Here is a 13,372-nt window from a genome sequence, read left to right on the forward strand (position 1 = left end):
ACACAGCTTTACACAGAGAGAACGGAGGGTTACACTGTAACCCAGGTTCTCTGAGTGGAGAGACTGGCTCTCCACTACATATTATTAAATATGTACGGGAACTGACCCCACAGGGCAGTGTTCATGGATATCTCTTTAAGACACATATACTATGGTGGCCCTGCCCAGATTGCCAATCAGCGGGCTATTTAAGCCCCATCTGTGCAGAGCCACTTCGATTAACTTGATTGACACGAATTTCGGAAGCGGCTCTTTCGTGGAGAGCCAGTCTCTCCACTCAGAGAACCTGGGTTACAGTGTAACCCTCCGTTCTCTATCGTGTTCGAGACTGGCTCTCCACTACATATTATTAAATATGTACGGGAACTCTCTAAGACACACCGCGAGGAAATAAGCAGACCAGCTGCCCCCGCGGCAGCCCGAGGCAGTTTAACCTGAATTCCATCCGAGCCTATAAGTGGTGAGCGCCATGAGTCACAGGTGCTCGCCAAAATGCTCCAAAACTTCAGTATTCATACCAAGTAAGTAATACTCGTGGCCTAGGCGCAAGACGCCACCTAGGCTCAGCTGGCCCAGCACGATGCTAGGCCAGTGACCACCGGGGTGAAGGGCTGCTCAAGCCAGCCCGTCAGATGCCCGGCCGACCTGACCGGTCAAGGTGCCGGTGACCCTACCGCTGAGTAGCACGCAGGAGCGACTCCCACAGGGGGAGCGGATGCCACCACGTTCCATCGGTAGGACAGGGTGAATGTAGGCAGAGTCGCCCATGTCACTGCTGTGTAGATCTCTGTCAGAGATACACCACTGCACACTTCATCCGTCTGCATGTAAAGAGAGGACAGAGCTCAATCACCTGATTGAGATGTGCCCCTGAGAGAACCTTGGGGAGAAGGTTGGGTCGAGGTGTAAAACTACTCCATCACCCGGCCGAGCGTGTCAGGGGTTGACAGCGCTCACAACTCCCACATTTCTCCTTGCAGACGTGACTATATAATACTGCTGTCTTGAGTGACAGCATGTCAGGCTCACTGACTAAACGATTTTAAGGGGGCTCATCATAGAGCCTCCAGGGCTAACGGCCTGGCCCCCAAACAGGACTGGTGGGGCCCTAACCTGAGCTCCTCTGAGCACCATGGGTGCCATTCGGGAAATGTAACCAGGTTACTGCAGTCTGCAGTCATGCACTCCCGCTCAAGTCAGCCCTTCGGACAGTAGGCCAACAGACTGTTGAAGCCGTGTCCTGATGCGGAGCCCAGCCCACTCAGTGAGGAGGGTGCTGGCTGTCACATGGATACCACACTGGTATAACCTGCTAAATGCGGACGGCATCGACACAGAGTCCGTCACACAGATCTCAGATAGAGGGACATCTCGTCATCAGTGCATGGGCCACAAGGCCCTGCACAGATTGTGCCCACATCCCTGCCCACCTATATGCCTGCTAGATTGTTTCACAACCCAATGAGGGAGCCCAGTCTTGGAGACCATCTGCTTAAAACAGTTTGGCCCATTAGAGGCCCTGACAGGGCCCAACCGTGACTGCAATCCTGCTTTACCACCCTGCTTAGGAGGGTGGGGAGGGTGCAACTCAACAGGCTGACTGGCTCGTACTCTGATCAGGCCGTTATGGTATAGAATGCAGGGATTGGTGCCAGCACCACCTAACCAATGCCATGCAGGAAGTGGCAGCATCCTTCATGCACTCATAGGGACATTCTTGTGGCTGACACTGCTAACAGCAAGAATGCTGTCCTGCGAGAAGCCACCCAAGTGTCCCCGCTTAATTGGCTCATGCCGCAAGGCAGACAGTACCACCTCCCGTGGGGGGACTGCCGACCTAATGTGCGAGCACCCTTCAGTAACTGGGTGATCCTTGTGTTGACCTTGTGTGGGACAGTGGTCCGCCGTGTCACAAGGTCACCGGCATAGCCCATTACCCCCGGACGAGGAGGGAGCTCACTCCGTGGCTCCGATAACCGGTTTCCCCCACACAATTACACCCAGGCGCTTAACGGCCATGCCGTAATACGCCCTTCTGGTGGTTCTGCTCCCCCATGACAGTCTTTTCACACTCACTCTGCTGTGTGAACCGGCGTAACTATACACGTTTCATACATGTAAACTGACACTGTCAGCAATACGCCTGCATAGTGCCTGACCGTAAAGGACAGATAATGCACTGGCCGCATGTTCAGGGGAGCCGGGGGGACGCAGTGCACCGTGGCCGCCCTCAGCCCTAAGGGGCGGAGGCACCAGCTGGCTCAACTGCCAAGAGATGCCAGCCAGCAAACTAGTGCTGTGGGATCCAACAAACAGGCACCGGTCACGAGGACGTCCCACGCTAACATACGTGGATGTACTCAAGAATGACGCCGGAGCGCAAAGTACCAACAAACTGACCAGATGGAGAACCAGGATGACTGGAAACGACGATGGAGGGCTCGTCTGAGGACGACCTCGAGAGTGATACAACCCTTGACATGGTGGAACCTACTCAGGGGTCCACCTGAATTGACCGCCACTGTCTCGAGAGACAGCATGTGGGGGCTGGGTTCCCTGAACTGTCAGGACTGAGGAGTGGGCTCGGTGTGCTGAGCACATCTAGCCATACCCCGCCGGTTGGCCTCCAACCGGACCCGTAGGCCCCTGGAGCTGCCAAACCTAACTGGGGTTGCGCAGCCTGAGGAGCCGTTGAGGCAAGTTGCTCATGATGGAGCATTCCTGCCATCACCTCCTGCATCTGTTCATCTGCACAAGCCTTCTTAGCTTGTTGGAGCAATGCACTGACCTCCTGGCCTAACAAGGCCAATGGCTAAACAGGCAGCTTCATTGGACGAGCTCGGCCTTCCTGCTGCAGCTCGGACTGTGGAAACCGAAGGCGCCACACCCGAATAGTCTTGCCCGCTGCTACTGCCTGGGAAGCATGAAGCCAGTCGCTGTAGCTCCTCAATAAGGTCAGGGCCCTTATGGTCACCGAAGCGCCGTGTAAGCAGGTGACGGTGGCATTGACAAAATAGCCCTGTGTTGGCTAGCTGCGCCTAGATAGCCATGACTTCGTGACTTCTCTGGATGAGAAGAGCTTTCTCTGTGGTTTCAGACCGGTAACCGGATTCTACCCCGCAGAGTCACACCCAGGTGCGTAAACGGCTCGCCGTGACACACTGTATACTGTATCGTGTGCTCTGCGCGACAGCCACAGCACGCTCTGCTGTGTTACTGAGCCCGGCTTCACCGTGAAACTACACCACGGACGCATGAGCTGACCCCGTCAGCAATACGCCGTATAGTGTGCCAATGGCTGAGATTCAGGCATACTTCCTGGCAGACCCAGCATGTCATGTCTGTGTCACTGGGGAACCGGATCCACAGACAGAACTACACCACGGTCGCGTAAGCAGGCGCCCCGCCAGCAATACGACAGTATAGTGCGCTATAATGCCTGCATAATTTGCCTTCAACCAAACGTCGGACAGACACAGCACGTCCTGTCTGTGACAGAACTACACCACGGACGCATGAGCTGACCCCGTCAGCAATACGCCCTATAGTGTGACAATGGCTGAGATTCAGGCATACTTCCTGGCAGACCCAGCATGTCATGCCTGTGTCACCAAACATCGGACAGACACAGCATGTCCTGTCTGTGACAGAACTACACCACTGTCGCGTGAGCTGACGCCTCGCCAGAAATATGACAGTATAGTGCGCTATGATGACTGCCCAACATAAAGGGAAACATTCGACTGACCCAGCACGTTCTGTTTGTGTCACTGAACCCAGATCCACAATACCGAACTACATCACAGGCGTGTAAGCTGGCGTAACACCAACAATACATGTATTCATGTACTTTTTGTATGTCCGTTTCATATGGACCCCAGGAAGATTAGCTGTCGCCTCGGCATCAGCTAACGGGGATCCATTCAATAAACAATAAACCATACCCTGTAGTGTATAGTGTGCTCTAATGGCCGTCTGACCCCAAGGAATTTTGTTAGTCTCACCTTCAAACGAGACAACAGCTAACCCGAGAGGGCGAGTCAACGCTCGCTCCCTAAACTGCACACTGTAGTGCATTAATAGGCTGCTGACACTCGTAAGTAGTCTCACAGAAAACTTTCACTAAATCCTTCTTTACAGACCTGTCCATACCAGGCAGGGCAGGAAAGAGGTGGAGCTATAGCCTGAGCTTAGCTCACCCAGCTCTGCCAACCTGGGACAAGGTTCAAGGTGGTCTTTTTTTATCTCCCTTGAGAAAAAATTGTCTTGGAGACAGAGTCACAGCTGTATACAATTAGCATACATGTTCACATAAAAATGACATTTCTATGGGACATTTTAGTCTGTCAGTGGAAACGACTGGTCTTTTGCCTCTAAAAACAGGCCCCCATGGCCCCTCCAGCTTCAGCTGGAAGGATGAGACCATTCGTACCGGGGGCGGGGTCCTCATACCAGGGCCCCCGCAGGACACACACTGGTCATGGCCCTCATCTGTGGGCATGTGAGCTCCACATGCAGCCTGAGAAACCCCTGCTGTTTCCATCTCCTCTTGTCTCTATATAGATATATTCATATACCTATATTATTTATTATATGTGTACCTATATATACATATATGTATACATCTTGTATTGTACACCATATTTTAACTCTGACTGTGCTCAACAGGGAGTGGGCACATAGTAATTGCTTGAACGTGAGGGGTCATAATCTACCCTTTGCAGAATCTCACAATGCTGCATAAACGAATCAAGGCAACATGGTACCCTAAGACATCCCCATGACATGGATTCTCAGTGTGCTCTCTCTTTGTTAGGACAGAGTCCATACCAAATCAATGTCCACAGTTTGTTTTGTGTCACCAGCAGTTATGGACCTCTGGAAGAGGTTGTACATAAACTGCTCAGCCGCTCTGAGGCGCTCTAGCACAAAACCATCTGACATTAGCACACTGGAGCTTTTGTATATCATTCCAGTAGGCCTACAAGTACACATGCATAGTGTGGTGTTGTAGCCATTATCATACTTATAAGCATATAAGTATATATTAACCAGAACCAATTGTGACAGAGTAAGCGATTTAATTGCAGCGCCTGACACGGTGGGTCATCGGGAGTTTTTGTCTCCTGATCTTTGAGCCACACCGCCCTCTTGTGAACCATGAGGCACAGTGCAGTCTGGGCAGCCGTCCCTGACGGGAATCCCTCCTACACTATGACGCTCATGTCAACCTGTCAATGAGGAAGTGGAACACGCTGGAATTGTTTGTTTACACTCTCTGCCGTGTGGTCTGGCCGGACCGCGGCGGCAACGATCAGCGACTGTAGATGGCCTCAGAGTACGCCGACTAGGTCAGCTCCTCTGGGTTCTACCCCGCTACCCGCCGCAACGGTGTACAGCCGCGATGATCAACCAGGAGGTCCACCGACGAGGTCGGTTTCGCTCGGGGTCTCACAGCGCTTCTGCAGCCAGGGAACCAAGGCATCGCCAACGTGGTCGGCTTCGCACTTGGCTTTGGCCACACCGAACGCCGTCCCAGGGAGCGGACGCACGGACAAGACTGAGGCTTCCTCCACTGTCTAGCGGATTCGGCACTGAGCTTGTTGTTGCTGCTGTTTTATCAGTAGAGCTACGCGGCGCCCTGAGAGGAGTCGTCGAGACGACCGGCTCTCTCACCGCTTCTGCGGCCAGGGAACCAAGGCGTCGCCAACGTGGTCGGCTTCGCGCTTGGCTTTGGCCACACCGAACGCCGTCTCCTAGTTTCCCCCAACGTGGTCGGGTTTCACTAGGGACGGACGCACGGACAGGCTGAGGCTTCCTCCACTGTCTAGCGGATTAGGCACTGCAGCTTGTTGCTGTTGCTGTTTTGTTTGATTTCTCGATGGAGCTACGCGGCGCCCTGAGAGGAGTCGTAACGACGACCGGCTCTCTTCTTACCTCCGGTAAGCGGACTGTGTGCCACGCAGCTGTATGTTCTAAATATATATATATATATATATATATATTGTTTAATAAGTGTCAAAACTGCTGAGATACACGAAACGTCTGCTCGTGGAAATGAAAAAATCGAAGTGGCTCTGCACAGATGGGGCTTAAATAGCCCGCTGATTGGCAATCTGGGCAGGGCCACCATAGTATATGTGTCTTAAAGAGATATCCATGAACACTGCCCTGTGGGGTCAGTTCCCGTACATATTTAATAATATGTAGTGGAGAGCCAGTCTCGAACACGATAGAGAACACAGCTTTACACAGAGAGAACACAGCTTTACACAGAGAGAACACAGCTTTACACAGAGAGAACACAGCTTTACACAGAGAGAACACAGCTTTACATAGAGAGAACACAGCTTTACACAGAGAGAACACACAGCTTTACATAGAGAGAACACAGCTTTACACAGAGAGAACACACAGCTTTACACAGAGAGGTCCTGATTCTTCAAAAACGAAATGCGCCAGAGTGTAACGGTGGCGGAAACAGATATCGTATTTATCCGTCCGATCAAGCTACGTTGAGATGACGTGTTATTCAGAGAGTGGTGTGTACCACAGGTGCGCAGGTGTATCGCAGGTGTATGTCATACTGAATGCAGCGGGTGCAAAGTGATCGGAAAAGCACCCGACAACCTCATCTGCATTGATCCACGCCCAATTTCATACCATAAAAGGCTTCAAGCATGACTCAGCAGACAGCAGTTTGTCTGAGATCACAGCCGCGGTCACTGCTATCGAAGCTTGCAACGGTGCGTGCTCCGCTGAAGCAATATAATTATAATTTATTTAATTAAGTTCGGGACCAAGGCGGGTGCTCTCTCACACCTATGCAGAGGTAAAACATATCCGATATGGATATGTCAATTGTCAATGCAAAAGTCGTCTTTTCAGAGAGAGCGAGAGAGGGAGGGGGGCTGCATGGGCCCTCGACACTGTTGCGCGATAAAGAACAGTAGCCCATAGCCCCATACATTCATAAGTAAATATATTATAGGCCTACCTCGTAGGCCTGGGATCCTCTTGTCTGAAGAAATTATAATCCAGTGAGTTTATCCAGTGAGTTAAACTATTCTGTGTGTGGCATCCATGTGATCAATATCAATAGGCCTATACATTATTATAAATTCTGTCTGTCTGTCCGTCATGTTCACGAGTGGAGGTGAGCTGGTTTAAAACTGATATGACTGGCCGACTTTCAAACACGCTGCATTCATTAGGCTATAAATGTGGTCTTCTATTTTTTTATATAGGGCTAATTAGCCCTATTCATTTTCCAATGTGAATCGGATCGGCAGCACGCTGCTGTCTGCCCCCCCCCCCCCCCCCCACACACACACACACACACACACACACACACCGAAACAACGTTAGATTCGTACAGTGCAAAATGCAGATAAGTGTAGGCCTATGTTCTTATTATAATTGTGAGTTTGTTTTTTAACATGCAGTCCGCGAGAGCCGATCTACAAGCTCACAACGCGTTGCACTGCGAGTAGCCTAGAGAAGGCTGTCCAGTGAGCAGCGCAATCGCGCATGCATGCTATAGAAATATCCTAATAAATAAATAAAAAGGTGTCGGGGCTTGCAGGGGCAGTTTCCTTATGGGACTCTATAGGCTAACTTGCCTCTAGAATGCATGCATTATAGGCATACAAGTGCACTCGGCTTTTATATATATATATATATATATATATATATATATATATATATATCGTTTTTTTATGTGCTGATCGACCAATATGTTGGGGGCACATGCCTACATATTTTATCTGAGATTTGGGGACTATTTATTGATTCAGCATGAAGACTAAAGCCTTCTGAATAAATCTATATGCAAGTGTATGCTTCCGCAAAGTTCTCCGCCACCTAAAGAGGTGGCGGAGGATTTAGCGGAGTTACCGACGAACCAAAGTCAGCGTCAAGTTCACGGCCATTTCCATGAATTCCAAATTAATGTGGGAAATCCACGTAAATGCCTTTCCGCCAGCGTCACGGCAATATATCAGCGGAAACACGTTGAAGAATCAGGCCCAGTGAACACACAGCTTTACACATAGAGAACACATAGCTTTACACAGAGAGAACACAGCTTTACACATAGAGAACACAGCTTTATACAGAGAGAACACAGCTTTACACAGAGAGAACACAGCTTTACACAGAGAGAACACACAGCTTTACACAGAGAGAACACAGCTTTACACAGAGAGAACACACAGCTTTACACAGAGAGAACACAGCTTTACACAGAGAGAACACATCTTTACACAGAGAGAACACAGCTTTAGACAGAGAGAACACAGCTTTACACAGAGAGAACACAGCTTTACACAGAGAGAACACACAGCTTTACACAGAGAGAACACACAGCTTTACACAGAGAGAACACAGCTTTACACAGAGAGAACACACAGCTTTACACAGAGAGAACACACAGCTTTACACAGAGAGAACACAGCTTTAGACAGAGAACACACAGCTTTACACAGAGAGAACACAGCTTTACACAGAGAGAACACAGCTTTACACAGAGAGAACACAGCTTTACACAGAGAGAACACACAGCTTTACACAGAGAGAACACAGCTTTACACAGAGAGAACACAGCTTTACACAGAGAGAACACACAGCTTTACACAGAGAGAACACAGCTTTACACAGAGAGAACACAGCTTTACACAGAGAGAACACACAGCTTTACACAGAGAGAACACATAGCTTTACACAGAGAGAACACACAGCTTTACACAGAGAGAACACAGCTTTACACAGAGAGAACACAGCTTTACACAGAGAGAACACAGCTTTACACAGAGAGAACACAGCTTTACACAGAGAGAACACAGCTTTACACAGAGAGAACACAGCTTTACACAGAGAGAACACATCTTTACACATAGAGAACACAGCTTTAGACAGAGAGAACACAGCTTTACACAGAGAGAACACAGCTTTACACAGAGAGAACACATCTTTACACATAGAGAACACAGCTTTATACAGAGAGAACACAGCTTTACACAGAGAGAACACAGCTTTACACAGAGAGAACACACAGCTTTACACAGAGAGAACACAGCTTTACACAGAGAGAACACACAGCTTTACACAGAGAGAACACAGCTTTACACAGAGAGAACACAGCTTTACACAGAGAGAACACAGCTTTACACAGAGAGAACACAGCTTTACACAGAGAGAACACACAGCTTTACACAGAGAGAACACGGCTTTACACAGAGAGAACACACAGCTTTACACAGAGAGAACACACAGCTTTACACAGAGAGAACACACAGCTTTACACAGAGAGAACACACAGCTTTACACAGAGAGAACACACAGCTTTACACAGAGAGAACACACAGCTTTACACAGAGAGAACACACAGCTTTACACAGAGAGAACACACAGCTTTACACAGAGAGAACACAGCTTTACACAGAGAGAACACAGCTTTACACATAGAGAACACAGCTTTACACAGAGAGAACACAGCTTTACACAGAGAGAACACAGCTTTACACATAGAGAACACAGCTTTACACAGAGAGAACACAGCTTTACACAGAGAGAACACAGCTTTACACAGAGAGAACACAGCTTTACACATAGAGAACACACAGCTTTACACAGAGAGAACACACAGCTTTACACAGAGAGAACACACAGCTTTACACATAGAGAACACAGCTTTACACAGAGAGAACACACAGCTTTACACAGAGAGAACACACAGCTTTACACAGAGAGAACACACAGCTTTACACAGAGAGAACACAGCTTTACACAGATAGAACACACAGCTTTACACAGAGAGAACACAGCTTTACACAGAGAGAACACATAGCTTTACACAGAGAGAACACAGCTTTACACAGAGAGAACACACAGCTTTACACAGAGAGAACACATAGCTTTACACAGAGAGAACACACAGCTTTACAGCTTTAGATGAACACATACTGTAGCTCCAGACTCACATTCAAGCTAGAGTCACATCAATCATGGTTTTGGCATGGGGGAGGGGTGGAGGACAGAGGGGGGGGGGGGGGGGGGGGGTTATTGATTAGAAAATGTTGGAGCAGAAAGTGGGTCAACGAATTCCGGGGCCTTGCCTTGCTCGCATTTACCAGGAATAGTGGCCGCAGCAAATTAGGCGAGATTCAGCGAGGCAGGGAAATATGTTGTAGCCTGATTGACAGACTGGGAATCCAACATGAGAACAGAGAGCGTTGGACTCGGCTACTCGCCGGCCCAATGAAAACAACAGCGGTTGGAGATCGACTCAGATCCTATACGGATGGACGGATGGATGGACAGAGAGATGTATTGAGAAGCAGGGACGTGCAGAGAGTGTTGGAGGGGGCAGGGGCTGAAATCCCGTTAAGAGGGCACTTTTGGACGCAACTAGCGAAAATAGCAGATCTACAAGCTCACAACACGTCGTGCTGCGACGCGTTGAGAGCTTGTAGATCAGCTATTTTCGGGGCGCAACCCGGCACTCTTTAAGCTAGTGGAGATGCGGTGTACGACCTGGATTTCTAAACAAATTAGTTCAACGCAAAATACTGTGTACACGTTCAGGAGACTTCGGAGAAAAAAATAGCTATTCTCCTGAATGCTGCCTTCCGGCAAGGCATGGAAAGGAGAGGATTGGGGGGGAACCATGCCTCTGCCCCCCCTCACCTGTATCTTGGGTGGGGATAGGTTAAGGTTTATGCCTCTGCTTCTGGTCAGACCAGACTGAATTAAACACAATGCATGTCTTTCTGGGAAATGTTCACTATACAGTTGGTAAACCACATTAATCCTGGCGTCCATATTTTGGGGACACCCAAAACATTTCACGTTCATCTGTCAAATTTGGTCAATTTTGTCATCCTGGAGAAAATGTTCTCCCCCCAGAATAAAAAACTTAGCCTGACACTCACTTTGGATTTTCATTTCGTTTCACTTCATTATTTAAAACTGAAAGCCCTTTCCACTACAGCAGTTTCTGGGATGGCTGTGCATTCTGACATGGTTAGTCCTAATGCTTGATTCTTATTGGGTGGTTTCTGATTAGACCACGTAGTAAATCCACACCTTCAATCACTTTATATCGCTCCCAGCTGCGTTACATTGATCCCACAGGCTCTGTAGCTGAACTGGGGGAGCACTTGATTGCCTTACAAACCCAGGCCGTGTGGGCGTCTAAGCACCGCCCGCGCTCATATGACTGTGGGCTACTAAACGAATTGTTAATTGTCTCCACCAGCCGAAGGCATGGGGGAGAGTATGTTTTGCGTCCGTGTGTCCGTCCGTCCGTCCGTGTGTCCGTCCGTCCGTGTGTCCGTCCGTCTGTGAGCAGCTAATCTCGGCCACCGTTAACCCGGTCGATGCCAAATTTTGCACACACACTCCCTGGATGCCAACCATGAACCTCTGCCCCAAACTTTCCAGAACGGCCTGTTATAGCGCCACCAGGAGGCCGCTTTGTGCAAAACAAGTTTTTGCACAGTACACCTACAGATTGTGTCCAAACATCACGCAAATTGGTACACAGTCTCTCTAGAGCCATTCAACGAAACCGGTCTTTCAGATTTCTCAGACTCCATCCTGATTGGTTAAGATTGGCTTCCAAAATTCACAGGAGTGCTCAGTTTCAAACAAAATGCTGCAAATCATGAACACATCGCGTGATTTCCGTGAAATTGGGCACCCACATTCCCACTAGGCCGAGGACGAAATGCCACATGAACAATTTCAACTCAGCCTCAAGGTGGCGCTATAACTGGCCCAAAAGAGTTTTTACCTCTAACTGCACGGATCTGTGGATAACTTTGTATGCCAACTCCCTAGAGGCCAAGGAAAAACCTTTGCCTGGAATTTTTCACATCTGCTCTTTATAGCGCCACCAGGAGGCCGACATATGTAAAACACATTTTCTATTATTACTCCTTCACATTTTATCCAAATTTCACGCAAATCGGTACACATGATCTCCATAGTCATGTGATCAAGACAGGTTTGTTTGATTTCTCATATTCCATCCTGATTGGCCACGATTGGCTCCTACAGTTTTCAGGAGTAGCAAATGGCCACAACTCCTCAACGCAGCGTCCGATTGCGATGAAACTGTGCACGCATATTCCCACTAGGCTGAGGAAGAATCCTGGTGGAGACCTGTGCCGATTGGCACTTTATCTAGTTTTTTTATGTACTGCATCCATGATATTGCTCCATGACACAATGGCAAGAAGGCATATACCAAACTGTATGTTAATGTTAATGTACAGAGAAGACTACTGTACATGCAACAGATGGACCACAGACCCTATCTCCCACTAGCTCACCATCCATTCAGAAGGTGTGTGTGTGTGTGTGTGTGTGTGTGTGTGTGTGTGTGTGTGTGTGTGTGTGTGTGTGTGTGTGTGTGTGTGTGTGTGTGTGTGTGTGTGTGTGCGTGCGCGACTGTGTGACTGCTGCCTTCCCTTCATCCTAAACTGGAAACAGGAGCAAGGCTGTATTTGTCCAGTATGGGGTTACAGTGTTCCCTCCCCCTGGAGCTAATGCTTAGGAGCTTACAGAGGAGAGGAGAGGAGAAGTTTGGGGTAAAACACTAAATAGGAGGTGAATGTGTAGGTGGGCCGTGTGTGTATGGGGGAGGGGGGGAGAGAAGGAGGTACAGTGAAGAGAGGGAGGAAGGCCTATAATGTATGGGGAGGTGGATGAGGAAAGAAAGAAAGAAAGAAAGAAAGGAGGAAGTAAGGGAAACCCCTGGGTATAATGGGAGGGGGAGGGGGAGAGTCTCCGTCACAATCCACTCAGATACGGAGAGTGTTTGTTGAACTCTGGCAGTGTCCAAATGGACCCCAAAAAGACCACGTACGTAAGATTACATTCTCAGAGTTACCTCTGCTCTGCACAAAGGGAAGCATTCTTCTTTTCCTTCACTCCTCCTTCACTCCCTCACACACACATACACACACACACACACACACACACACACACACACACACACACACACACACACACACACACACACACACACACACACACACACACACACACACACACACACTGCTCTATGCACCATCGGGGACCGGTGGGCTTGGGGTATGCTGCAACGTGGACCAAGGGGCCGCACCAGAACATTTAAAACTTTTTCTTTCTTTTTTTTTTTAGAAACTACACAGCAGAAAACAGCAGACTTGAACCCGTTAACCCTCCCCCTCACCCCTGGACCCCCCCACCCCCCACCCCCCCTCCTTTTCCTCTGCGAAAAAGAAGAAAAAAAGCCCCCAAAGTGCCTGTGCTTCTCACACTGAACAGACAGCGTCGGCAGGGCAGGCAGGCAGGCAGGGCTCCACAAGGTGCTAAAGCTTTACAA

At 49.1% G+C, this 13,372-nt stretch overlaps 1 long non-coding RNA gene across 1 annotated transcript; it reads right to left on the reverse strand.

The window, feature by feature from the left end:
• Window positions 1-1,926: 1,926 nt before the first annotated feature.
• LOC310878165 lies at window positions 1,927-5,472 on the reverse strand. Its single transcript, XR_014570868.1, has 3 exons — window positions 5,255-5,472; window positions 2,105-2,624; window positions 1,927-2,071 (listed from the first exon to the last, which is right to left on the reverse strand). It is a non-coding gene; the product is annotated as an uncharacterized lncRNA (long non-coding RNA).
• Between the last annotated feature and the right edge of the window lie 7,900 nt (window positions 5,473-13,372).

Source organism: Protomyctophum parallelum (genome assembly GCF_964188405.1).
Source record: "Protomyctophum parallelum genome assembly, chromosome: 2".
Classification (NCBI taxonomy): Eukaryota; Metazoa; Chordata; class Actinopteri; order Myctophiformes; family Myctophidae; genus Protomyctophum; species Protomyctophum parallelum.